Raw genomic sequence first — 24,248 nt, 5'->3', positions numbered from 1 at the left:
GGAGGGAAGGGTTGGAGGTGGGGTGGCTCTGTATGTCAGAGAGGATATACAATCCAGTAAGACTGAGGTCAGAGAATTAGATTCCCTTTCAGAAATGCTTTGGGTTGAAATAGAGGGCCCAAAAGGAAATTTAACTATGGGTGTTCGTTATCGCCCACCAAATCAAAAGAGAGAGGACGATTATAATATGATGGAAGGCTTAAAGATAGCGGCTAAATGTAAAAACTGTGTCGTAATAGGTGATTTTAACTACCCGCAGATTGATTGGGTCAATATGTGTTCTGGTCGAGAGAAAGAGATTGAGTTTCTTGATGCTCTCAATGACTGTGCTATGGAGCAGATGGTAACAGAACCTACCAGGGGTGGGGCGATCCTGGATTTGGTCCTAAGTAATGCCCAAGACTTGGTGAGAGACGTAAAAGTGATTGCGCCGCTTGGGAGCAGTGACCATAATGTTATTAATTTCACTGTTTGTATAAATAGGGAGTTTCCCAAAAACACCGCCACAACCACGTTTAACTTTAAAACTTTAAGAGCCAGTTTGGTGTAGTGGTTAAGTGTGCGGACTCTTATCTGGGAGAACCAGGTTTGATTCCCCACTCCTCCACTTGCACCTGCTGGAATGGCCTTGGGTCAGCCATAGCTCTGGCAGAAGTTGTCCTTGAAAGGGCAACTGCTGTGAGAGCCCTCTCCAGCCCCACCCACCTCACAGGGTGTTTGTTGTGGGGGAGGAAGGTAAAGGAGATTGTGAGCCGCTCTGAGACTCTTCGGAGTGGAGGGCGGGATATAAATCCAATATCTTCTTCTTCTTCTTCTAAAAGGGGTAAATTCTCTGAGATGAGGAGGCATGTGAGGAGGAAACTGAAAGGAAAGGTAAATATGGTCAAAACCCTTGGGGAAGCTTGGAGACTATTTAAAACTATAATCCTAGAAGCTCAGATAAAATACATACCACAAGTTAGGAAAGGCACAAACAGGCATAAGAAAAGGCCTGCATGGTTAACAAACAAAGTAATGGAAGCTGTAAAAGGTAAGAAGGACTCCTTTAAGTGGTGGAAAACCAGTCCAAGTGAGATTAGTAAAAGGGAACACAGGCTGTGACAAATCAAATGCAAGACTGTGATCAGGCAGGCAAAAAGGGACTATGAGGAGCATATTGCAAAAAACATAAAGGCCAACAATAAAAATTTCTTCAAATATATTAGAAGTAGGAAACCAGCCAGTGAGGCAGTGGGGCCTTAGGATGACCATGGGGTAAAAGGATTACTGAAGGAGGATAGGGAAATGGCTGAGAAGCTGAATGCATTTTTTGCCTCCGTCTTCACTGTGGAAGATGAAAACTTTTTGCCCACCCCAGAACCACTAATTTTGGAAGGGGTGTTGAAAGACCTGAGTCAGATTGAGGTGACAAAAGAGGAGGTCCTACAACTGATAGACAAATTAAAAACTAATAAGTCACCGGGTCCGGATGGCATACATCCGAGAGTTCTGAAAGAACTCAAAGTTGAACTTGTGGATCTTTTGACAAAAATCTGTAATCTTTCATTGAAATCTGCCTCCGTTCCTGAGGACTGGAAGGTAGCAAATGTCACCCCCATCTTTAAAAAGGGTTCCAGAGGAGATCCGGGAAATTACAGGCCAGTCAGTCTGACTTCAATACCGGGAAAGTTGGTAGAAAGCATTATCAAGGACAGAAGGAGTAGGCACATTGATGAACACGGGTTATTGAGGAAGACTCAGCATGAGTTCTATAAGGGAAGATCTTGCCTCACTAACCTGTGACATTTCTTTGAGGGGGTGAACAAACATGTGGACAAAGGAGACCCTATAGATGTTGTTTACCTTGACTTCCAGAAAGCTTTTGATAAAGTTCCTCATCAAAGGCTCCTTAGAAAGCTTGAGAGTCATGGAGTAAAAGGACAGGTCCTCTTATGGATCAAAAACTGGCTGATTAATAGGAAGCAGAGAATGAGTATAAATGGGCAGTCTTCGCAATGGAGAATGGTAAGCAGTGGGGTGCCGCAGGGCTCGGTACTGGGTGCCATGCTCTTTAACTTGTTCAGAAATGATTTAGAGTTGGGAGTGAGCAGTGAAGTGGCCAGGTTTGCGGATGACACTAAATTGTTCAGGATGGTGAGAACCAGAGAGGATTGTGAGGAACTCCAAAGGGACCTGTTGAGGCTGGGTGAGTGGGTGTCAGCATGGCAGATGCGGTTCAGTGTGGCCAAGTGCAAAGTAATGCAAATTGGGGCCAAGAATCCCAGCTACAAATATAAGTTGATGGGGTGTGAACTGGCAGAGACTGACCAAGAGAAAGATCTTGGGGTCGTGGTAGATAACTCACTGAAAATGTCAAGACAGTGTGCGTTTGCAATAAAAAAGGCCAATGCTATGCCGGGAATTATTAGGAAGGGAATTGAAAACAAATCAGCCAGTATCATAATGCCCCTGTATAAATCGATGGTGCGGTCTCATTTGGAGTACTGTGTGCAGTTCTGGTCGCCGCACCTCAAAAAGGATATTATAGCATTGGAGAAAGTCCAGAAAAGGGCAACTAGAATGATTAAAGGGCTGGAACACTTTCCCTATGAAGAAAGGTTGAAACGCTTGGGACTCTTTAGCTTAGAGAAACGTCGACTGCGGGGTTACATGATAGAGGTTTACAAGATAATGCATGGGATGGAGAAATTAGAGAAAGAGGTACTTTTTTCCCTTTCTCACAATACAAGTACTCGTGGGCATTCGATGAAATTGCTGAGCAGACCAGTTAAAACGGATAAAAGGAAGTACTTCTTCACCCAAAGGGTGATTAACATGTGGAATTCACTGCCACAGGAGGTGGTGGCGGCCGCAAGCATGGCCACCTTCAAGAGGGGTTTAGATAAAAATATGGAGCAGAGGTCCATCAGTGGCTATTAGCCACAGTGTGTGTGTGTGTGTGTGTGTGTGTGTGTGTGTATATATAGACGTAATATAGACGTTTTTTTTAAAAAAAATATTTAAAAGCAGTATTTAAGATGTGCTGATAGAAATAAGTACTTCATTCATACCTACTGGGGAGCACCTTCTGTTTCCAAAACAGTGGACTTGGTTATGGTAGTTTATATGTTTACTTCCTGTAGTATATTTATTTACTTCCAGTGGGAGCCCAAAGTGGCTTACAACATTCTCCTCTACTGTCTAGCAGCTGTTCTCAGTGAACTAAAGCAGATACACCCAGGAAAGAATGGTTATTAGAGTCAGGTATGTGGTAAAAGAAGGCAAGATCAATGGCACAAAGTGTAGAAGTGGTTTGCCCAGGGCAGTGAAGCAGATCAGTGCCACAGGAAAGCATAGTACTGACCTGCTGAATGAATCCCTGATTGGTAACTTGGCATAGACACACTAGGTGTGTTCACACTACACTAAATAATTTGTTTTGCAAATGGATTTTTGCTATTCTTACAGAGTAATAATCCAGTTGCAAAACACATTATTTCGTGTAGTGTGAATGCACCCACTGTCTGCAACCTGTATTTCACTGGGAAGGAATCCAGTATAATCACCATAGGACATTTCATCTATGTAAGCCCCTCAGTGGCTGAACAATGCATGAACAGCAGCTGCCGCTGGCTCCCTCTCTCCCAGTGCTTTGCTGCTTGGTAAACGCACTCCCTTCTCCCTCTCTCTTCAGTACCTAACAGTGCCTCCAGCTTTGAAGGGTAGGGGCTGTCATTCATTCTCAGAGGCTGAAGCCTAGCTTGTCAGCAGTACCTTTATCAAGAATGAGGCGAGCTCCAGGGGGAAAAGACTTCTGTGTAATTTGGAGGGGATTTTTGTGAGTTACTTTAAGAAAGTGCTTTCTCCCCCTGGTTGGTACAAGTTAAATCCCACACAGTGGAAGAAGAGTGGAGGAAAATAAACAAAGAGTTCGGTTTGGCACCACAATGAAACAATAACTTCAGGTAAGTGATTTTCCTTTTATTTCATTATCCAGGAAGAGCAAGGTAGAGGGAAACCTGGTCTTTCAATTGCTAGGAGGTCTAGAAGAGAACTTGTTTTTCCTGTGTGACTGAGATTTAGCATGTTTCATCTATGCCAACATTTACAAAACAGCATTTTTGTAGCTCATTTTAGGCGGGAGAAAGACAATAATTTTTAAGAGAATTCAAGGTTGTAAAATGGAAATGCTGCTTCCCTCATGGCCAGAACTGATTTCTTTTGCACAAAAGGTTCTGCAGGTTTCTGAAGCAATTCAAAACATGACAGACCTGTAAATGGATACGCTACTGAGCAGGCATGTCTTGGGCAATTATGCCTCATCTCACCTTTTAGTTTCTCAAAAGGTATCGTCTGTCACCAGCCTCAAGGTGTTAGTGTTATGTGCAAACAACAATGCCAGGAGTTTTGAAACCTTTGTGAACTGTGGCTGGGACTAGGAGCTTGGGATGCAGGATGCTAATGGAAGAGAACAGTGTACAAACTTGGCTTCTTTTTGTGTTCACACTTCAGGACAACAGTAACCCTGAAAAATTCTGGTCCCCTTCTATGTCCCAAGCAATGCTGTTTCAGTTACCACCAGAAACACAATCCTGGGGCTCAATCCTGGTCCTTCATAGGTGTGATTACTACTCTCTTTCTGGCTTGTTTCTGATCTACATCCTGCATAGCTTAATTCAGCAGTCTTCAAGAGCTTTCTGGTATCCCAGGGCTGTTTTTGAGCAGGAACACACAGGAACGCTGTTCTGGTGGCTTGGCATCAGGGGGTGTAGCCTAATATGCAAATGAATTCCTGCTGGGCTTTTTCTACAAAAAGCCCAATGAAACAATGGTGACACCAGGGGGTTGTGACCTAATATGCAAATGAGTTCCTGCTGGGCTTTTTCTACAAAAAAACCCCTGGGTATCTCCTTCCATTTCTGTAACTGAAGTCTGCCATGTGGCAGTTCAAAGTAATAAAGCTGGCACAAGTATTGTAGACTTCCGGAGGCTAAATGCTAGACTCTTCACCTGTAGCGTTTTCTACACCCTACCTTTCCACTTCTATTATCATCCTATTTCTGTTTTTCAAAACCAGCAGAACATCTCTACTGGCAGAAATCTTGCTGTTCCTGGGCAGGAAAAAAATTTTTTTCACTAGTCCAACTCAATTTGTTCATGCAAAAAGACTTGCACATGATCAGTTCGGGTATGGAAAAAAAAATCCTCCAGTTATTGCTTGTAAATGGGTTGCTTAGCCAATGTAGATTTGAACCCTGCTAGGTACATAAGTTGATGCTTGTTTCCCCTTTTCTACGCCAGTGAGTTTGGGAATTTCTATCAGGCATCTCAGAAGGAAACTGCCTTTGTCTTCCAAGGTGTTTCACAAGCATCCTGCTGCTGTTCAGGAGAAACAGTCTTGTTCAAATGGAAGCAGTCTTGGGATGGGTTGATATTGCTTGGTTGCATTTTAATGGAGGATATTTAACTGATGCTTTTGGTATACTTATTTATGGTCTCAGGGTGGGGTTTTATATTGGGACAGCTACTGTTTGGTCTTCTCATTTTAACATATTTATAGTCTTTTTACTGTATGGTATTTTTAAAGTTCTATGACTGTGAATTGCCTCAAAGGGCTGGGGTGGAGAAACAGAAACATTCTAAAGAAACAGCCAACTGTGGAAAGGTCAGTTGTGAATGGCATGGAAGGCTTGACCCTCTGGGCTTTTTTGGCATTGTGGTGTAAGATGGCAGCCTCCAGGTAGAACCTCGGGATCCCCTTGGAATTACAGGTCATCTTTGGAGGGTAGAATCTATGACATTGTACTCCACTTAGGCTGCTCTCTACCCCAGGCTCCATCCCCAAATCTCCAGGAGTTTCCTAACCTGGATCTGGCAACTTCTGCCCTCCCCACTGGTGGCTGGGGGGACCTGGCAACAATATTATGGTGCCATAAGTCTGTTGATTCATTTTGATGTTAAGCAGAGGACTTTGGCTTCTTGACCAGGGATGGTATCCCAGAGCTTGAGGAAGAGCCTGAAGACCATGCTCTTGGATGCTTCCACTCTTGCATGTTCTTTCCTTTTCCCCTTTTGCCTGACACTCTCTTCAGACTCAGGAAGTGTTTACACATTTTGCTCATCTCCAGGTTCACATGCTTGACAAGGCAGAGCAGCAGAAAGGAAGATCAACAGATACTGGGGTCAGGGGTGTGCTTTTGTGTTTTCTCCCTGATTCTGCACCCCTCAACAAAACAATATAAACCGCACATATAATATATATGATTGCCCTCTTCTGGCTACACTTTGCAATAGTTTGGCCCTTTCATGTATGTATGAGTGAGAGTGTTCTGTATTCTGACAGGACAGTTTTCCTCTTGGGATACAGGTTGACTCCTGAGTTCCAAAAATGACATAATTGCTTTAGATAAAAGCTGTCCTGTAGAGTTCTGACAAGATCTGGATGCACTTGTGACGGTGTGATTTTGGCATAAAACTAAGTAGGAGAAATTACTGTGATAAACGAAGTTCAAGAGCTGTGCAGGTTTTTCTGCAACAATCCCTGTCCAACCTGGACTTGTACTCTGCTGCTCATTCTGACCCTACTAATCTCTAGATCTGCTGTCTGGACAGGCGGAGAGCAACATGGAGACCTGCACAGTTCCTGTATGGCTTGCAGGGGTCAGCTGCATTCTCAGGGCCAAACTAGACGTGGCTGGTTGAAGTACACTTGTTCTTCACTCACATATTCTCAAGTGCTGAAATGACCACACCCCTCTGTGGCTGTTTTGGCACTTAAAAGACTCTGGGTGGTGGTGGTGGGACCAAAAGCACTATCCTGACTTTAAAATGATGGCAGCTATGCTGCTGTGCCATGTCTAGTTTGACCCTCTGAAATTCTTCTATCTAAAGGCACCCTGAGAGTCAAGCCAGACAAGACAGGGGAAAAGACTGAATCTGCTATGTGGAAGCAGGTGGGATAAGAATGTACTACAACAATTAAATAAATAAAGGGCTTATCATTGGACCATCTCAGAATTTTTAAAACAGAAAAGCTGCTGTAATGAGGAAGCCAGGGTTTGACAGACTGATCCCATCAATCTCTTCAGGGAAGAGAAAAAAGGCAGGCTTTCCTGTCTCCTCCCAGATGTAAAAACATCACTAATGTCCTTAACTCGGGTTGCCAATCCCCAGATGGGGCCAGGGGATCCCCTGCTTAAGGGTTATCAGAAAGCAGGGGGAGGGGAAATGTTTGCTGGGCACTCCGTTATTCCCTATGGAGACCAATTACCATAGGGCATAATGGAGAATTGATCTGAGGGTATCTGAGACTCTTGGGGGCCCTTGCTTTTTGAGGTAGAGGCACCACATTTGCAGCATAGCATCTGGTGTCTCTCCTCAAAACACTCCCCAAGTTTCAAAAAGATTGGACAAGGGGGTCCAATTCTATGAGCCCCCAAAGAAGGTGCCCCTATTCTTCATTATTTCCAATGGAGGGAAGGCATTTAAAAGGTGCGTGGTCCCTTTAAATGTGATGGCAAGAACTCCCTTTGAAGTTCAGTTATACTTGTCATAACCTGGCTCCTGGCTCCACCTCCAAAGTCCCCAGATATTTCTTCAATTGGACCTGGCAACCCTATCCTTAACCAATATATACCATTCTCTCCATTCCCTCATTCCCCATAAGGGGGTATTTAAAAAGCAGTATCCCCAGTGGTAGGGGATAAAAACATGGAAATGGAGAGTAGTAGTAATAGTGTGGGAGAATTTAGCTAACAATAAAATGAGAAATAGAATGGAACAGGTGAGGACCTGCAATACTCATAGAGGAGGAATCCCTCTCACCATCTTAATTATTCCCATCACTGCTGTTATCCTTGGGGCTCTCGTCCTTCAATCATCAACGGTCTACCAAAGCTTCTCCCCCACATCACCACCTCTCCCCCATTGCTGCTGCCAAGCCTTCTTCCTCCCCATTAGTGACAATAGTGCCCCCAGCAAGCCCTGTGTGGATCCCAGCTGACAGGTCCACTGAGCCTTCCCTTTTCATCCCACCATCAATGGTGGTGAACCCCGCGTGGCTCTCAGCTGTGCCCCCCCCTCCAAGGCCTCTCCCCTCACCTCAGGAGAACTCCAGGAGAGGCTCTGGGGCTGGTCTTTCCTGGCATCTGCTGCAGCAGCTGCAAGGAGCCACTCCTGGGCAAGGAGCTGGTCCCACCACGGCAGCTGACCCAGAGTGATTCTCTGAGGTGGTGGCCACCCCTAGCTCCAACAGTAAGTGCATACTCAGACAATGCTTTTTTATTTGGGGGGCAATTTAAACTCCCAATATATTTTTGTTAAAATTTGGGATTTTTTTTTTTTGCAAACTTAGGTGGTCCCCCAAGATTGCAGAAAAATCTCTTCAACCTACATGTGGCTTCACTCTGCAGATTCAGATATCCGCAGATAGAGGCTACATATGGCTAATAGTATATAGATAATTCCTCTTAAGATGTTTGTTTACATGTTCACTGAACACACACACAGAGGGAAGTAGGCCATGTCCTCTGAACCTACCTCGACATCCAGTATTCTGCTAAACATCTCCAGCAAGCCCCCTGTATATATACATGTAGTCTGCTCTGCTGGAATGGGACCCTTTTTTAGCAGCAGTTGTGATTGTATTGAGTTTATATGTCAGGGGTTCTCCATTTTCCTGTCATTGCCACCATGAATCCAGAGGCATTTGCACTTGGAGTTTTGTGCATCTTTATTCTGTAAGCTGCCATTTACCTTGCATTTTTTTAAAAAACGATAATTCCTAGATCACAACAACATTTGACTTTAGATGGGGTAACTCACTCAAATGAGGGGGATTGTGAAGAAGAAACTGAAAGGTAAGGAGGGTCAAATCCCTTTGGGATACTTGGAGACTATTTAAAACTACTATCCTGAAATCTCAGATAAAATGTATACTGCAGGTTAGGAAAGGTTCAAATAGCTAAAAGGCCTGCATGGTTAAGGAGTGAAGTAATGGAAGCAGTAAACAATAAGAAGGATTCCTTTAAGTGGTGGAAGGCTAGTCCAAGTAAGGTAAATAAAAGAGAGCATAGGTTTCAGCAAATAAAATGCAAGTCAGTGATCAGAAAGGCAAAAAGGGGCTATGAGGAACAATTTAAAAAAAAAAACATAAAGACTAACAAGTAAAATTTCTTCAAATACATTAGTAGCAGAAAACCTGCCAGGGAATCAGTGGATGACCAAGGGATGAAAGGATGACAGAGAAATGGCAGAGAAATGGAATGCATTTTTTGCCTCTGTCTTCACTGTGGAGGATGGGAGGTGCTTGCCCACTTCAGAACTACTGCTTTCAGGAAGGGTGTTGAAAGACCAGGAGAGAGATCTTGGAGTCATGGTATAACTCACTGAAGATGTCAACTCAGTATGTGACTGGAATAAAAAATGCAAATGCTGTGCTGGGGATTATTATTAGGATAGGGTTGCCAGGCCCAACTCAGGAAATATCTGGGGACTTTGGGGGTGGAGCCAGGAGACTTCCATTCCCTAAAAAAATAAAAGAAATAAAAATGCAGCAGTGCAGTTCCCCTGAATACAGTCTTCATTTCCTCATTCTCTTTTTTTGCCTATCCTGGAAGCTGCACTTCCACTAAATGAAATTGAAATTTGTCATACTCCCCACAACTCTCCCTTTTAGGCATTAGAAGCATCTCCAAGAATGGTTTTTTTAAAGGGACACATATACACACACACACAAACGAAGAGCAGCCAAAATAAACAGAGTTTGGAAGCTCACACTTTTGTGATCTCACTGGGGCAATTTACTCACCATGAGAGTTGCTGAAATGTAACAATCTGCTGTATTTCAACCAGCTTCTTCAGCCTATCACAGGAACATGCTCAGCCTAGGAAAACTCCACCCCATAATCAGGTTCTAGCTAACTCTTTTCTATCTATTTCACTATGGAAACAACTTCTTAAGTGAATGCAGAACAAACAGAGGGACTATGCTGGCTTCCCTCCCTTTCTCAGAGGCTTTACACACTCATGGCTCTGCTGGCTTGCCCTGCCCCCATCCAGCTCTCCTGCATTGAGATTTAAAGGCACACACACATTTGGAAACACAAACAGTTGCAAGCTTCTCCTAACCCTGCCCAAAGTTAAAGGCACATGGAGGCTGTTGGGGGCAGGGCTTTCCCCTGCTGGACTGCTGGCTGCTGGTGGGGAGGAGCCTGCAAAACCAGGGGATCCTCTGCTGGGACCTGGGGACTGGAAAGCCTATATTAGGAAGGGGATTGAAAACAAATCAACCAGTGTCATAATGTCCCTGTATAAATCTATGGTAAGGCATCATTTGGAATATTGTTCCAGTCACCGCACCTCAAAAAAAGATATTGTAGCAGCCCTGACCTGGATAGCCCAGGCAAGCCCTATCTCTTCAGATCTTGGAAACTAAGCAGGGTTGACTCTGGGAAGTACTTGGATGGGAGACCTCCTTGGAATATCAGAGCTTGGAGGCATGGACATGCTTTATCCAACCACTTCTCTGAATATCCTTCATGCCCCCAGTAGGAGTTGATCACCAGAGGTCACCATGACTTCCAGGTGCACACTCACATGCACACACATACACAAAGTACAAAAAAAAAAAACAAAAGAAGGGGGGATATTGTAGCATTAGGAAAAATGCAGAAAAGGACAACAACAATGATTAAAAAGGATGGAACACCTTCCCTATGAAGAAAGGCTAAAGAGGCCAGGGCTCTTTAGCCTGGAAAATTATAATTGAGGTATGACATGATAGAGGTTTATAAAATTATGCATGGGATAGAGAAGGAAAAGAAAGAAGTACCGTATTTTTCACACCATAAGGCACTCTGGAGGATAGGACGCACCTTCCTCCTGGGGGGCGATCCGCTGCCTCTGCCTCCGATCCAGCGCTTCCCCTGCGCCTGCCTGCCTGGCTCCATCTTCTTCAGGCAAGCGCTGGGATCGCTCCACGTGGCCCCACCGCAAACCCAGCGTTTCGCAAGCACCGGCTGCAGAGGGGGCAGCGTGCTTCCTCCTTGCCTGTGTGCCTGGCTTCAGCTGTGATGTTTAAAGCAAGCGCTGGGTTTGCGGAGGGGGCAGGTGCTTCCTCCTTGCCCGTGTGCCTGGCTTCAGCTGTGATGTTTAAAGCAAGCGCTGGGATAGGAGGGGGGAGGGAGCGATCCCAGCACTTGCTTTAAACATCACAGCTGAAGCCAGGCACACAGGCAAGGAGGAAGCACCCGCCCCCTCCGCAAACCCAGTGCTTTGCGAGCGCCGGCTGTGGAGAGGGCAGCGTGCTTCCTCCTTGCCTGTGTGCCTGGCTTCAGCTGTGATGTTTAAAGCAAGTGCTGGGATCGGAGGGCGGAGGGAGCGATCCCAGCGCTTGCTTTAAACATCACAGCTGAAGCTAGGCACACAGGCAAGGAGGAAGCATGCTGCCCCCTCCACAGCCGGCGCTTGCGAAGCGCTGGGTTTGCAGTGGGGCCACGTGGAGCGATCCCAGCGCTTGCCTGAAGAAGATGGAGCCAGGCAGGTGCGGGGGAAGCGCCGGATCGGAGGCAGAGGCAGCAGATCCCCCCCCCTGGAAGGTACGTACCTTCGGACCATAAGATGCACACACTTCCCCCCCCCACACTTTTTTTTGGGGGGGAAGTGCGTCTTATGGTCCGAAAAATACGGTACTTTTCTCCTTTTTTCACAATACAAGAACTTGTAGGCACTCAATGAAACTAATGAGCACTAAGGTTAGGACAGATAAAAAGAAGTACTTCTTCACCTAAAGAGTAATTAATACATGGAATTCATTGCCCCAAGAAGTGGTGGCAGCTACAAGCATAGGCAGCTTCAAGAGGAGATTGGATAAACATATGAAACAGAGGTCCATCTGTGGCTATTAGCCACAAGGTATAGATGGAACACTGTGTCTGGGGCAGTGATGCTGTGTATTCTTGAAGCATAGGGGGGAGCAACAGTGGGAGTGCATCTGGACCTCCTGATGGCACTTGGGTTTTTTGGCCACTGTTTGACACCGAGTGTTGGACTAGATGGGCCATTGGCTTGATCCAACATGGCTTGTCTTATGTTCTTATGTTAGTGTTATAACAGTATAATAAATATATTGTCACAAACTAATAATTCCTCTGAATTCCCACCTTTTTTTGGGGGGGGGGAGTAAACGTCTAGTATTTTTTCATGTGGGTTCAGAATTAAAGGGGTTTGAGACTTACTTTTTTCAAAAAATGAACATTGCGGGTTGAGAGGAACTAGAAGATCACTGCAGTAGATCATTATAATATTATAATTCCATAGTGATTTATTCTTACCAACTAAAGGAGTGCTTCCTGTGGTGTGATGGGGAAAATGGCAGCCACGGGGTTCTGAGGCAAGGGAAATGGCATTGATGTGGATGGGACCTTAAAAACTGAGTACCTTCGTATTCACACGGTGTGTAAATGCACTTTGCCAGTAATCTTTTTAAAAGATTGTATTAAAACCAGATTTGGATAAGATTGTGACAAAACAAGTAGAATCCAAACCCTGGAGAACAGGGACAATGTCACGTGAATGCTCCAAAAATGGAAATAACCTTAGTGTGTTTCCTTGTATGTATGTATGTGTTCTCTGTAGATGCTTGGCTGAACATATGAACAGTGGATAGATCCAGGTGGGCAGCTGTGTTGGTCTGAGGCAAAAGAACAAATTAGAAGTTCAGTAGCACCTTTAAGACCAACAAAGTTTTATTCAGAATGTAAGCTTTCGTATGCATGCATACTTCATCAGACAATGGCATGGGATACAGTGAGCAGAGCTACATATAGCTGGGTACTACTTTGCATTCTTAATCACTGCCCATCAGCTATATGTAGTTCTGCTTGCTGTACCCCATCCCATTGTCTGATGACGTATGCATGCATATGAAAGCTTACATTCTGAATAAAACTTTGTTGGTCTTAAAGGTGCTATTGGACTCCTACTTTGTTCTATATGAACAGTGGGTTTGTGCACTTTCCTCTGTGCAATCAATGCATGCACAAAGTTTGGAGAGAGCTATTGTAACTAAGGGTGCTTATCAGCATCTTATGGTTCATCCTTTCTGTCTGAAAGACCAAGGGTAGATACAGGTTGTCATGGGGAAATGGTGTAACAATTGGAGAGAAATCCTTCCTGAGTAGGAGATGAACATTTATAACTTATTTGTATTCTCCTCATTCCTCACAGTCACATCTGGTAATTGAAAGAGCTTCCATCCCATGATAATTAGATTTGAACCAGTGAAAGGAGGTTGGTGGTTCCAGGTCCTTTCATTTTCAGCTTGCACCTAACAATAATTGTGATTTTAGAGAGTCATTTATTTGCATGTCACTTTTGCTATTATTTTCCTTCAAACTACTTTCCCCACTGTGCTGAGTGGAGGCAATAAAAACTGGCTGCTTATAGGAGAAAGATTTTAATTAATGTATTCCCCCACCCCACCAACCCCCGGTTTTCAGAGAGATTCTTCCTGGTTCTGTTTTTTCCCTGTCCACACCTCTTCCTATGTTTCAGCCCTCAGCCATCATTTCTCCGTTCCTGCCCAACTTCAGGTAGCGATTAGGCCTGTGATTTGCATACTGACATACTGTACAGAGCAAAGCTCCATAGAACTTATCAAGTGAGTAATTATAAAAACTCTGGGATAAAGAATTAATCTCCACATTAATGTTTGAGTAGAAGATCGAAGACAAAAACTTACTTTCCTGAGCAAAAGAAATAAAAAGCCTCTTTGATTGCTGGACAACAAACACTGAATGTTCGGAAGGGGAATAAATTGAGCATTTGTTACAATTGTTCAGTAATATACTAGAAAATATAATAACCATGTTTTCATACACAATTGAGTCTGCCAGAAGCATAGGAGACTTTAAAAGGGGATTAGATACATTCATAGGGGCCAATCTAGGATTACAACAAGTTGTGGCAGAAAAGTGCATCATTGTTGTAGTAGCCAAATACTTTTAGAGAGGGATGTCAATTTCTGTGTCTTGTATTAGTCCAGTTGCATCCACTGTATCAGGTGCATGAAATTAAGAATGTGCATTTTGAAAAGCACAATCCAAATACTTGCTCTTGTTAGCCTCAGAAAGGTAATTAATCGGGATAAAATTATAAAAGGAAGTACTTCTTCACCCAAAGGGTGATTAACATGTGGAATTCACTGCCACAGGAGGTGGTGGCGGCCACAAGCATAGCCACCTTCAAGAGGGGGTTAGATAAAAATATGGAGCAGAGGTCCATCAGTGGCTATTAGCCACAGTGTGTGTGTGTGTGTGTGTGTATTGGCCGCTGTGTGACACAGAATGTTGGACTGGATGGGCCATTGGCCTGATCTAACATGGCTTCTCTTATGTTCTTATCCCAGCATTTGTATTTGAACTGGCTAGGCCAGATCTGACCATCTCCCCCCCCCCCCACGCACACCCTGGGCTTTCTTTGAGCAGGAACGCACAGGAACGCAGTTCTGGCTGGCTTGGCATCAGGGGATGTGACCTAATAGGCAAATAAGCTCCTGCTGGGCTTTTTCCTTTAAAAAGGCCCTGTGTGAAACAATGGTGACATCAGGGTGTGTGGCCTAAAATGCAAATGAGTCCCTGCTGGACTTTTTCTACAAAAAAAGACCTGTCCCCTCTGATGTTGTGTTGTCTAGTTGTAATCTGTTTTCAGTTTGCCAATATTAAAGTTTCCATTCTCTGGCAAGGAGCAGGGCAGCAAAGGGAAAGGAGTGATGCAGCAGATATGTGACTGACAAGCACAGCTGCCAATTGGAACATGTAGCTTATGTTCATACCATACACCAGTGATCCCCAACCTTTTTGGCACCAGGGACTGGTTTTGTGGAAGGCAGTTTTCCCATGGACCGGGGGGGGGGGGGCGTGCTGTGTGGTCATGGTTTTGGGATAATAGAATTGTGGACTTTATTTTGGTGTGCTGGTTAAGTGTGCGGACTCTTATCTGGGAGAACCGGGTTTGATTCCCCACTCCTCCACTCGCAACTGCTGGAATGGATTTGGGTCAGCCATAGCTTTTGCAGGAGTTGTCCTTGAAAGGGCAGCTGCTGTGAGAGCTCTCTCAGCCCCACCCACCTCACAGGATATCTGTTGTGGGGGAAGAAGATAAAGGAGATTGTAAGCCACTCTGAGACATGGAGTGGAGGGCAGGCTATAACTCCAATGTCATCATCATCTTATTATTATTACTACATTGTAATATATAATGAAATAATTATACAATTCACGGCCCGGTTGCTAACAGGCCACAGCCCAGTACCAGTCCACGGCCCAAGGGTTGGGGACCCCTGCCATACACCATCGATTGTGACTGGCATTTCTGCTCAATCAGATGGCTCACATATTGCCTCATCATGCTATATAAGCAGGGATGTTTCTTGCCTTTGCTATTCCATCTCTTGGGCATTGTCACATTCTCAGGGTGCAGGCAGGCAGGAGTCTAAAGCCAGTCCAAGGTCAAAGTCCAGGAAGTCAAGCAGGAGCCAAGTCACCAATGCAGAATCACAAACCGGAATCAGAAGTTAATGTTCAAACACCAGAATGTCAGGGTGCCAAGGAAATCAAGCCGGTCAGAATCACAAAGGAGCATGGATGCAAGCCAGAGAATAGACTTGTTGCTTCCACAAGGTTACCAGGTCCTGGGTGGGAGCTATATGGGAGTCCCAATCAGCCTGCTCCCTGGGTGGCAGTGACTCTGCTAGAACTCAGGGCTGAGAGATGTGAAGCATCAGCGTGCCTCATGTCTTCGCTCTGAAAGTTCTTCCCGGAGCCTGCTTTGAACTCTTGAGATGGGAGGAGGAGAGCTTGGAGGAGATTGATCGTCAACAGCTGACACTGGTGCCTGGAGAGTGATTGATGGGCCAGATGCTGTTTGTTCAGCTGAGGAACTGGCTGGCAACTCTTCCAGGTCTGTTAACCCTTCCAGCTCTTCCTCGTCAGGGCTCATGACAGGCATGACCATGATAAAAGCACTGTACACTTTGCTTGCACTCTCTGGGACCTGTTCTCTGACCTTTTTCTCCTGGATTAAATAGCCCATCTCTGACATATTTCAACATCCTGAAAACTGGGACCGGGGTGGTGGGGTGGGATACAGATTGGCATAACTTTTCCCCTATGGGGTATAAAAATGTCTTCGGGTGTTTCTGCAGTAGGAAAATGGCAGAGGAAGAAATGGTTAAAGAGTCGCTCTTTCCTGTGCTGTGTACTACTTTTCCCCTTCAAAAGATAATCCTAGCAACTGCTTTGGGGAAGTGGTGGTGGTGGTGGGGGCTTTTAAAAATTGTTATGCATCTAAATGTAATAGTTCCACCTCAGATACTTCTATTTTATTGCATTAACAAAAAATGCTTCTTAAGGTTGCTAACTCTGGTTTGGGAAATTCCAGGAGAATTGGAGGTGGTGCCATGGAAGAATGGCATTTGGGGAGGGGAGAGACCACAGCTGGGTATAATGCCACAGAGTCCATCCTTCAAAACAGCCATTTTCTCCAGGGGAAATGATCTTTGTAGTATTGAGATTTGTTGTAATTCCAAGACATCTACAGGTCCCACCTGGAGGTTCACTATCCTGTGTTGTTTTCTTCCTATGCTTGCCCAATACCCTAAATTGGTTGCTCTAGACTATATGAAGCACTGTTAAATGACTCTATTATCTGTTTTATGAACTGACCTTCAAAAGATGTCCTCCATCTTGATAGTAGTCTTTCTTACATAAGGTTACAAATTGACTTCTGGAAGGAAATGTCCTGTTCCTTTATTAGAGACTTAATATATAAAAATGGCAGTTGAAGCATTTCATGGAATGGGTATAAATAACATCATATGGTAAATAACATCCTGTTAAGTCCCTCCTGGAAATCGGTGAGGTGTAGGGTTACAGGACCTTATCAGAGAAGGCATTCTGGTAGGCTGTTCCACAACAGCCCTGTGAGGAATGCTAGGCTGAGAGGAGAATGACAGGGTCAAGGCCCTCCCAGTAAACATAAGAACATAAGAGAAGCCATGTTGGATCAGGCCAATGGCCCATCCAGTCCAACACACTGTGTCACACAGTGGCCAAAAAACCCAGGCACCACCAGGAGGTCCATCAGTGGGGCCAGGACACTAGAAGCCCTTCCACTGTCCCCCCCCACCACCACCCCAAGCACCCAGAATACAGAGCATCACTGCCCCAGACAGAGAGTTCCAACAATACGCTGTGGCTAATAGCCACTGATGGACTTCTGCTCCATATGTTTATCCAATCCCCTCTTGAAGCTGTCTATGCTTGTAGCTGCCACCACCTCTGGGGCAAAGAATTCCATGTGTTAAACACCCTTTGGGTGAAGAAGTACTTTCTTTTATAAATTCTAACCCAACTACTCAGCAATTTAATTGAGTGTCCATGAGTTCTTGTATTGTGAGAAAGGGAGAAAAGTACTTCTTTCTCTACCTTCTCTGTCCCATGCATAATCTTGTAAACCTCTATCATGTCACCCCTCAGTTGACGTTTCTCCAAGCTAAAGAGCCCCAAGCATTTTAACCTTTCTTCATAGGGAAAGTGTTCCAACCCTTTAATCATTCTAGTTGCCCTTTTCTGCACTTTTTCCAATGCTATAATATCTTTTGGTTGAGTAGAAACTTTGTGAGAAAAAACCCCCTAATTTCAGAACATCGTAGTCACCTGTTTGGTTGCCAGGGTGCCTGGAGACTCAACTCACACACATCTGCCAGGAAAACGTGGGTTTTGTCTACCAGACTGTAAGGGACAGGTGTGCATCTAGCAGTACCCCATTCCTGCTGTTTAGATACATCCCTGATTCTTGGCCAGTTGAGGGTCCCCTTCCCCATCGTCCTCGTTTGTCGCCATTGGAGCCTTCCTTGAAGACTACGATTGGTAATTATCACCCTGTTTGTCCATCGTTATGTTACCTCTATGCATTTCTCTGTATTTTTATTAGGTCTGTATGTATGTTATATGAGTCTATTGCCTTGTATGTGTGTGTTCTATATTTTTCTGTAATAAATTCATGATTGTTTTACTTAATTAGTGCCCTTGGTAAATTTAGCAATAATTTCTGGAAGTGGAATCCTGAATACATAGATTCTAGATCCTTTTTAAGCCAAAGATGCCCACCTGTCAATTCTCCAACCTTTTTTGAGGGCATTTTGGCTTACAACTTGAACCCATATTCTTCCCAGTCAAATCTATCAACTCAATGTACTACATTAGTGCTGTGGTCTTAAGCAGGTCTACTCAGAAGCCTACTCGGGTGAATGCAGCAGGGGTTAATCTCAGAAAAGCATTCTTAGGATTGCACTATACCTTTGCTAATTCTCACTGCCACCGTTTGGCCATAAGCAGGGCTTTTTTTTGTAGCAGGAACTTCTTTGCATATTAGGCTACACCTCCCTGATGCAGCCAATCCTCCAAGAGCTTGCAGTAGGCCTTGTAAAGCCCTGTAAACTCTTGGAGGATTGGTTACATCAGGGGGGTGTAGCCTAATATGTAAAGGAGTTCCTGCTACAAAAAAAGCCCTGGCCATAACCACCGAAGTTAATGGTGCTATTGGACGGGGTGGTGTTAGTATGTGTGCGTATGTTTGGAAAATAGGATTACCAAGCATCCAGTGGGGGCTGGAGTTCTCCTGGAATACGACCGATCTCCAGACAACATGGATCAATGTCCCCAGAGAAAATGGAAGTTTGGGAGGGTGTCAGCTCCAGGTTTGGAAATTCCTGAGGATTTGGTGGTAGAACCTGGGGAAGGCAAGTTCTTGGGAGCAGAGGGACCTCATCACGGTATAATGCCATCTGCCCTCCAAAGCAGCCATTTTCTCCAGGGTCGCTGATCTCAGTCATCTGGAGATCAGTTCTAATTCTGGGAGAACTCCAGCCCTACCTGGAGGTTGGCAACCCTTGGGGGTGTAAGACTCATTTGTTATGAGGGCTGGATCTAACATAAATGGGACTTTATTGGGCCAGGCCATGTGTGCGATAAAATGTAATGCCAGGTAGCAGAAATATAAACTTTATAAAGGATATGCAGACAAACACAAAGATATGTTTTTAAAATTAAAATACAAACATGCTTAAAAACCCTGTGATGTTTTGTTTATTTAACAGCCTTTGATAACTGACACTTTTAAAAATTGTAATATGTTTTTAAACTGTGAATTGTAAATTATGGTTTTATATATTTTATTAGTTTAACTGTGTAAATGATACTGTGAGCCGCCCTGAGTCCGCTTGCGGAGAGAGCGGGATATAAGTCAAATGTAATAAATAAATAAATAATAAATAACACTTCTGAAACCTCCTCCCTTAAAAGATGCCTGCCTAAAATGGAAAGGTGACAGAATAGTGGGATTTGGCGATGTAATTAAAAAAACCATTAAAAAAGCAAAAGGATCATAGCAGAAACTAAAAATATAAACTAAAACCCTGTGATGTTTTATTTAACAGTTTTTGATAACTGACACTTCCAAAACCTCCCCTCTTAAAAGATGCCTGCCTAAAACGGAAAGGTGGGACAATAGTGGGATTTGGTAATGTGATTTTAAAAAAAAACATTAAAAAAGCAAAAGGATCACTGCAGAAACTAAAAATATAAACTAAAAATATAAAATGCTTTGAACCTAGGAAAACATAAAATGGCTGGGCATTGAAAGCTTTTCTCCCCCTCATACCTCAGATCTACTCAGAGTGAAAGTGACTCGCTAGTGTAATGACCCTCTTTGGCTGTGGGTTCCCAGGTTAGAGTACTCACTCAGGCAACTCTTCTCACGGCTGGATCTAGGGGATGGCAGAGGGGTAGAGTTGCCCAAGGCGCAGTGGGGGGGCAGTGCTGCCGCAAGTCACATGATGCTCTCCTCTTGCACCCGCCTGCCTTTCCCAGCTCTCCTCATCTGCTGCACACTTCCCCCTCCTCTCCTGATGGCCACCTTTCTCTCCTCTTCTCTCCTGCCCAGGGCCGGATTTAGGGGGGCAGCAGTTGCTCCCAGGGCTGTAAAGGGGGGGCAGTGGTGTGGCAAGATATGATGTGACATAGATCATCAGGATTTTTTTTCCTTCTCCACCCACAGTGCTGCCCATTACCCATTTTTTTTATATCCCGCCCTCCCCCGCCAAAGGCGGGCTCAGGGCGGCTTACAGACATGGAATTCCATGATTCAGATAAAACAATATACACAACAATTTAAATATAATCAGTTACATAAATAATTAAATAACATGGATAAAATAGATAAAATAGGTGCTATAAATACTATAAGTTATGATGTCCACAAGATGGCTAGGTAACTACACGTCAGTTTAGCCGGGTTCTATTTCAAAGGCAAGCTGGAAAAGAAATGTTTTGCAAGCCCTGCGGAATTGGTTCAGGTCCCGCAGGGCTCGTATCATCTCTGGAAGATGGTTCCACCATCGAGGGGCCATTACGGAGAAGGCTTCCTCCCTGGTAGTCTTCAGTCTAGCCTCTCTTGGCCCAGGGATTGTTAGCAGATTTTGAGAACTGGATCTTAGTGCTCTCTGGGGGATATATGGGGAGAGGCGGTCCCTTAGGTAGGCAGGTCCTCGGCCATATAGGGCTTTAAAGGTAATGACCAGCACTTTATAGCGAACACGGTACACAACCGGCAGCCAGTGCAGATCCCGCAGCCCAGGCCGCACGTGTTCCCACCGTGGTAGTCCCACTAGCAGCCTGGCCGCCGCGTTCTGGACTACCTGAAGTTTCCGTGTTCGGTATAAGGGCAGCCCCATGTAGAGGGCATTGCAGTAGTCTAGTCTCGAGGTGACCGTTGCGTGGGTCACAGTTGCTAGGTCGCTGCGTTCCAAGAAGGGAGCCAACTGCCTCGCCCTCTTGAGATGGAAGAAGGTGGATCTAGCAGTGGCAGCTATCTGAGCCTCCATTGATAAGGAGGATTCCAGTAGCACTCCCAGGCTCTTGACTTTGCGCACTGGTATCAGTGGCGCACCGTCAAAAGTCGGTAGGGTAATCTCCCCTCCCGGTCCGCCGCGGCCCACGCAAAGGACCTCAGTCTTCGCCGGATTCAACTTCAGCCTGCTCAGCCTGAGCCAGTCAGCCACAGCTTGCAACGCCCGGTCCAAATTTATAGGGACATCGCCAGCCTGGCCGTCCATCAGTAGATAGAGCTGAGTGTCATCTGCATATTGATGACAGCCCAGCCCATACCTCCGTACAATCTGGGCAAGGGGGCGCATGAAGATGTTAAACAACATCGGGGAGAGAACTGCCCCCTGAGGCACCCCACAATGAAGTGGGTGTCTCTGAGACAGCTCCCCCCCAATTGCCACCCTTTGTCCCTGGCCTTCAAGAAAGGAGGAGAGCCACTGTAAGGCTAGCCCCCGAATTCCTGCGTCAGCGAGGCGGCGGGTCAGCAGCCGATGGTCGACCATATCGAACGCAGCCGATAGGTCTAGCAGCAGCAATACTGCCGAGCCGCCTCGGTCCAGTTGTCGTCGGAGGTCATCCATGAGGGCGACCAGGACTGTTTCCGTCCCATGGCCCGGGCAGAAGCCGGACTGGCATGGGTCTAAGGTGGAAGCGTCCTCCAAAAAATCCTGTAACTGCAGCGCCACCGCCCTCTCAATAATTTTGCCCAAAAAGGGCAAATTTGAGACCGGTCGATAATGTGCCAATTCGGCCGGGTCTGATGAAACTTTTTTCAGGAGAGGGCGGACCAGTGCCTCTTTCAGGGGTGTTGGAAAAGCACCCTCTGAAAGAGATCGATTTATAATATCCCGTATAGGATATCTTAATAGGAGGCCTTAATTAGCCAGGAGGGGCATGGGTCCAGATCACAAGTTGTGGATCGCGCAGTGCCAAGAATTCTGTCGACCTCCTCCAAGCTGAGCGGGTCGAAGCAATCCAGGGTTAAATCAGAAGACACGCATTGGGCCTCGAGTTCACTTACTGCGTCCAAATTGGCAGGGCAGTCGTGGCGGAGCGATTGGACCTTATCAGCAAAAAAATTCGCAAAAGCCTCACAGCCAATCTCCAATTCCTTAGCTTTTAAATTGCCCTGTGGCAATGTAGTAAGGTTCCGAATTATTCTAAATAATTGGGCCGGGCGCCAATTTGCAGATGCAATCTTAGCCGCAAAGCCGCAGATGCAATCTTCTTTGCGGCCTTGACTGCCATCTCATAGGACTTCATAAACTTCCTATAAGATGTTCTAGTCGCTTCGTCACGAGTACGCCGCCACTGCCTCTCTAGCCGTCTAAGACCTTGTTTCAGCTGGCGTAATTCCGGGGTATACCACGGGGCCAGCTTAGTCCGAGGTCGCAGAGGGCGCTGAGGTGCGATCTCCTTGATGGCCTTAGAGAGCCGGCTATGCCAGGTCTCAATCAGGTCATCGAGGGAGTCGCCAGAGGGCCAGGGGTCCCGCAGAGCCATCTGGAACCATTCCGGGTCCATTTGGCTCTGCGGGCGAGCCATAATCGGCTCTTCGCCTAAACAGGTTTGGGGAGGCATATCTACACGGGCCTTGAGGGCGAAGTGATCCGACCATGGCACCGCCTCTGCGGTTATATCGCTCACTGCTACCCCAGCCGCAAAGATCAGGTCTAACATGTGTCCGGCCTGGTGAGTGGGGGTTACAACGAATTGAGAGAGTCCCAGTGTCGCCATGGAAGACACTAGGTCCGCCGCCTGACTAGAGGACGGGTCATCAGCATGGACGTTGAAGTCACCCAGGATTATCAACCTTGGGTGCTCCAGCGCCCAGCCTGTCGCCGCCTCAATCAGGGACGGTAAGGCATTGGCGTTAGGCGTGCGGTACACCAGCCAAATCGCCAACCCCTCTCCAACCTCCCAACCCAGACCGGCACATTCAATGCCCTCGATCTTTGGGGCCGGGAGCGCCCTGAAGGAGTAAGCCTCCCGTGCAAATAATGCCACTCCTCCCCCCTGCCCGCTAGTCCGCGATTGGTGGAAGACTGAGTAACCTGGGGGAGCTGTTTGCGAGAGGGCCACTGTATCACCCTCCCGGATCCAGGTCTCAGTCACGCAAGCCAGGTCCATGTTCTGTTCGAGCATAAACTCTCGAAGAGTTGAGGTCTTGTTGTCAATGGACCTGGCGTTGCATAACACCAATGACGGAGGCGGGTTACACCTGGTCCTACTACCTGTCACCCTCGGGATGGGACGCAGATTGGAGGGGGGCCGAGCACTAACATGTCTCTGTTTTCCTCCCTTATACCATCTGCTCCCACCGCCATATCTCCCCCTCCCCAGGAGCACTGGAATCCCTGAGCTGGCCATTTCTCGTTGGCTGCAGCTGCTATATCGACCACTGTCAAGGCTGCTATCTAGTTGTTCTCACCTCACTCTGTTCCACTAGATCCTAAGTCCTAATCAACCCAAAAACCCCCGCCCAATTCCTTTAAATATATTTGATAAAATTAATTCCAATAGCAATCAATTTTTTTTAAACTCTCTCCTTAATTTAAATCAATTTGCTAAAAATATTTATATAATCCAAACCAAATATATAATAATAAATAAATCAATGAGTTAATTGGTAGAAAAATTCATTTTAAACTAGTGGGGTTACAGGGTGGAGTTAAACAATTATTAAAGTGCGATGTAATTGTATGAGGTAGCAGGCACCGGTAAGCTATAATGAGGTATTGCCAATAAAATACAGTTAGCATGGAGTAAAGTGCAAAGTGCAGAGTCCAGGGCAGAGTCAGGGGTGCCGTATGAGTGTGCTAGATGGTTCCGGGGGATCGCAGGCTCTGGGTGCAAGTCTCGCGGTTGGGGGCTTGTTCGGTGTATCTTGCGTAGGCTGGTGAGTCCGCCGTGGGTGAAGGCCCGCTCGTGCTCCCCCGCCACGCCGTAGCCCTTCCTGTTTTATCTATAGGGGCAACCAGTTCGTATGGAGCCCTATTTTGCCTATGCGGCCAGTTGTTATTTTTAAGCACCCAGGTCACCTGCATCTACTCCCGGCATTGTCTGTGTCTGTATCTGTAGATGCCTCGAGACTCTCCGGGGCATCTGCCCCTCCGGCACTCCTCCCGTCGCTCCCAACGCATAAGCGTCGGGGGTCTTTCACTGTACTCGCCGCTGCTCTCCCCACTCCCCGGGTAAACGATTCTGGCAGCAGCGTCGGCTCTGCTCTCTGCTCTCGGCTCCACTCCTCGCCCTGTCAGCAACTCCGGTCTCCAACAGGGCATCAGTTACTCTCCCAATAGAGCGGGTTCTGCTCCGGCC

At 45.9% G+C, this 24,248-nt stretch overlaps 1 protein-coding gene across 1 annotated transcript in view; it reads left to right on the top strand.

Annotated features, from left to right (window-relative positions):
- Nucleotides 1–3,866: 3,866 nt before the first annotated feature.
- Nucleotides 3,867–24,248, top strand: part of LOC132572846 (neuropeptide Y receptor type 2-like) — a 43,701-nt gene continuing 23,319 nt past the window's right edge. Inside the window, exon 1 of the mRNA XM_060240326.1 lies at nucleotides 3,867–3,944. The gene's annotated coding sequence lies outside the window, so the exon portion shown is untranslated. The remainder of the gene's footprint in view (nucleotides 3,945–24,248) is intronic.

This window comes from Heteronotia binoei, chromosome 5, assembly GCF_032191835.1.
Source record: "Heteronotia binoei isolate CCM8104 ecotype False Entrance Well chromosome 5, APGP_CSIRO_Hbin_v1, whole genome shotgun sequence".
Taxonomy (NCBI): Eukaryota; Metazoa; Chordata; class Lepidosauria; order Squamata; family Gekkonidae; genus Heteronotia; species Heteronotia binoei.
Note: the sequence above shows the minus strand (reverse complement) of the source record. Positions and strands in the feature narration are given on the sequence as shown.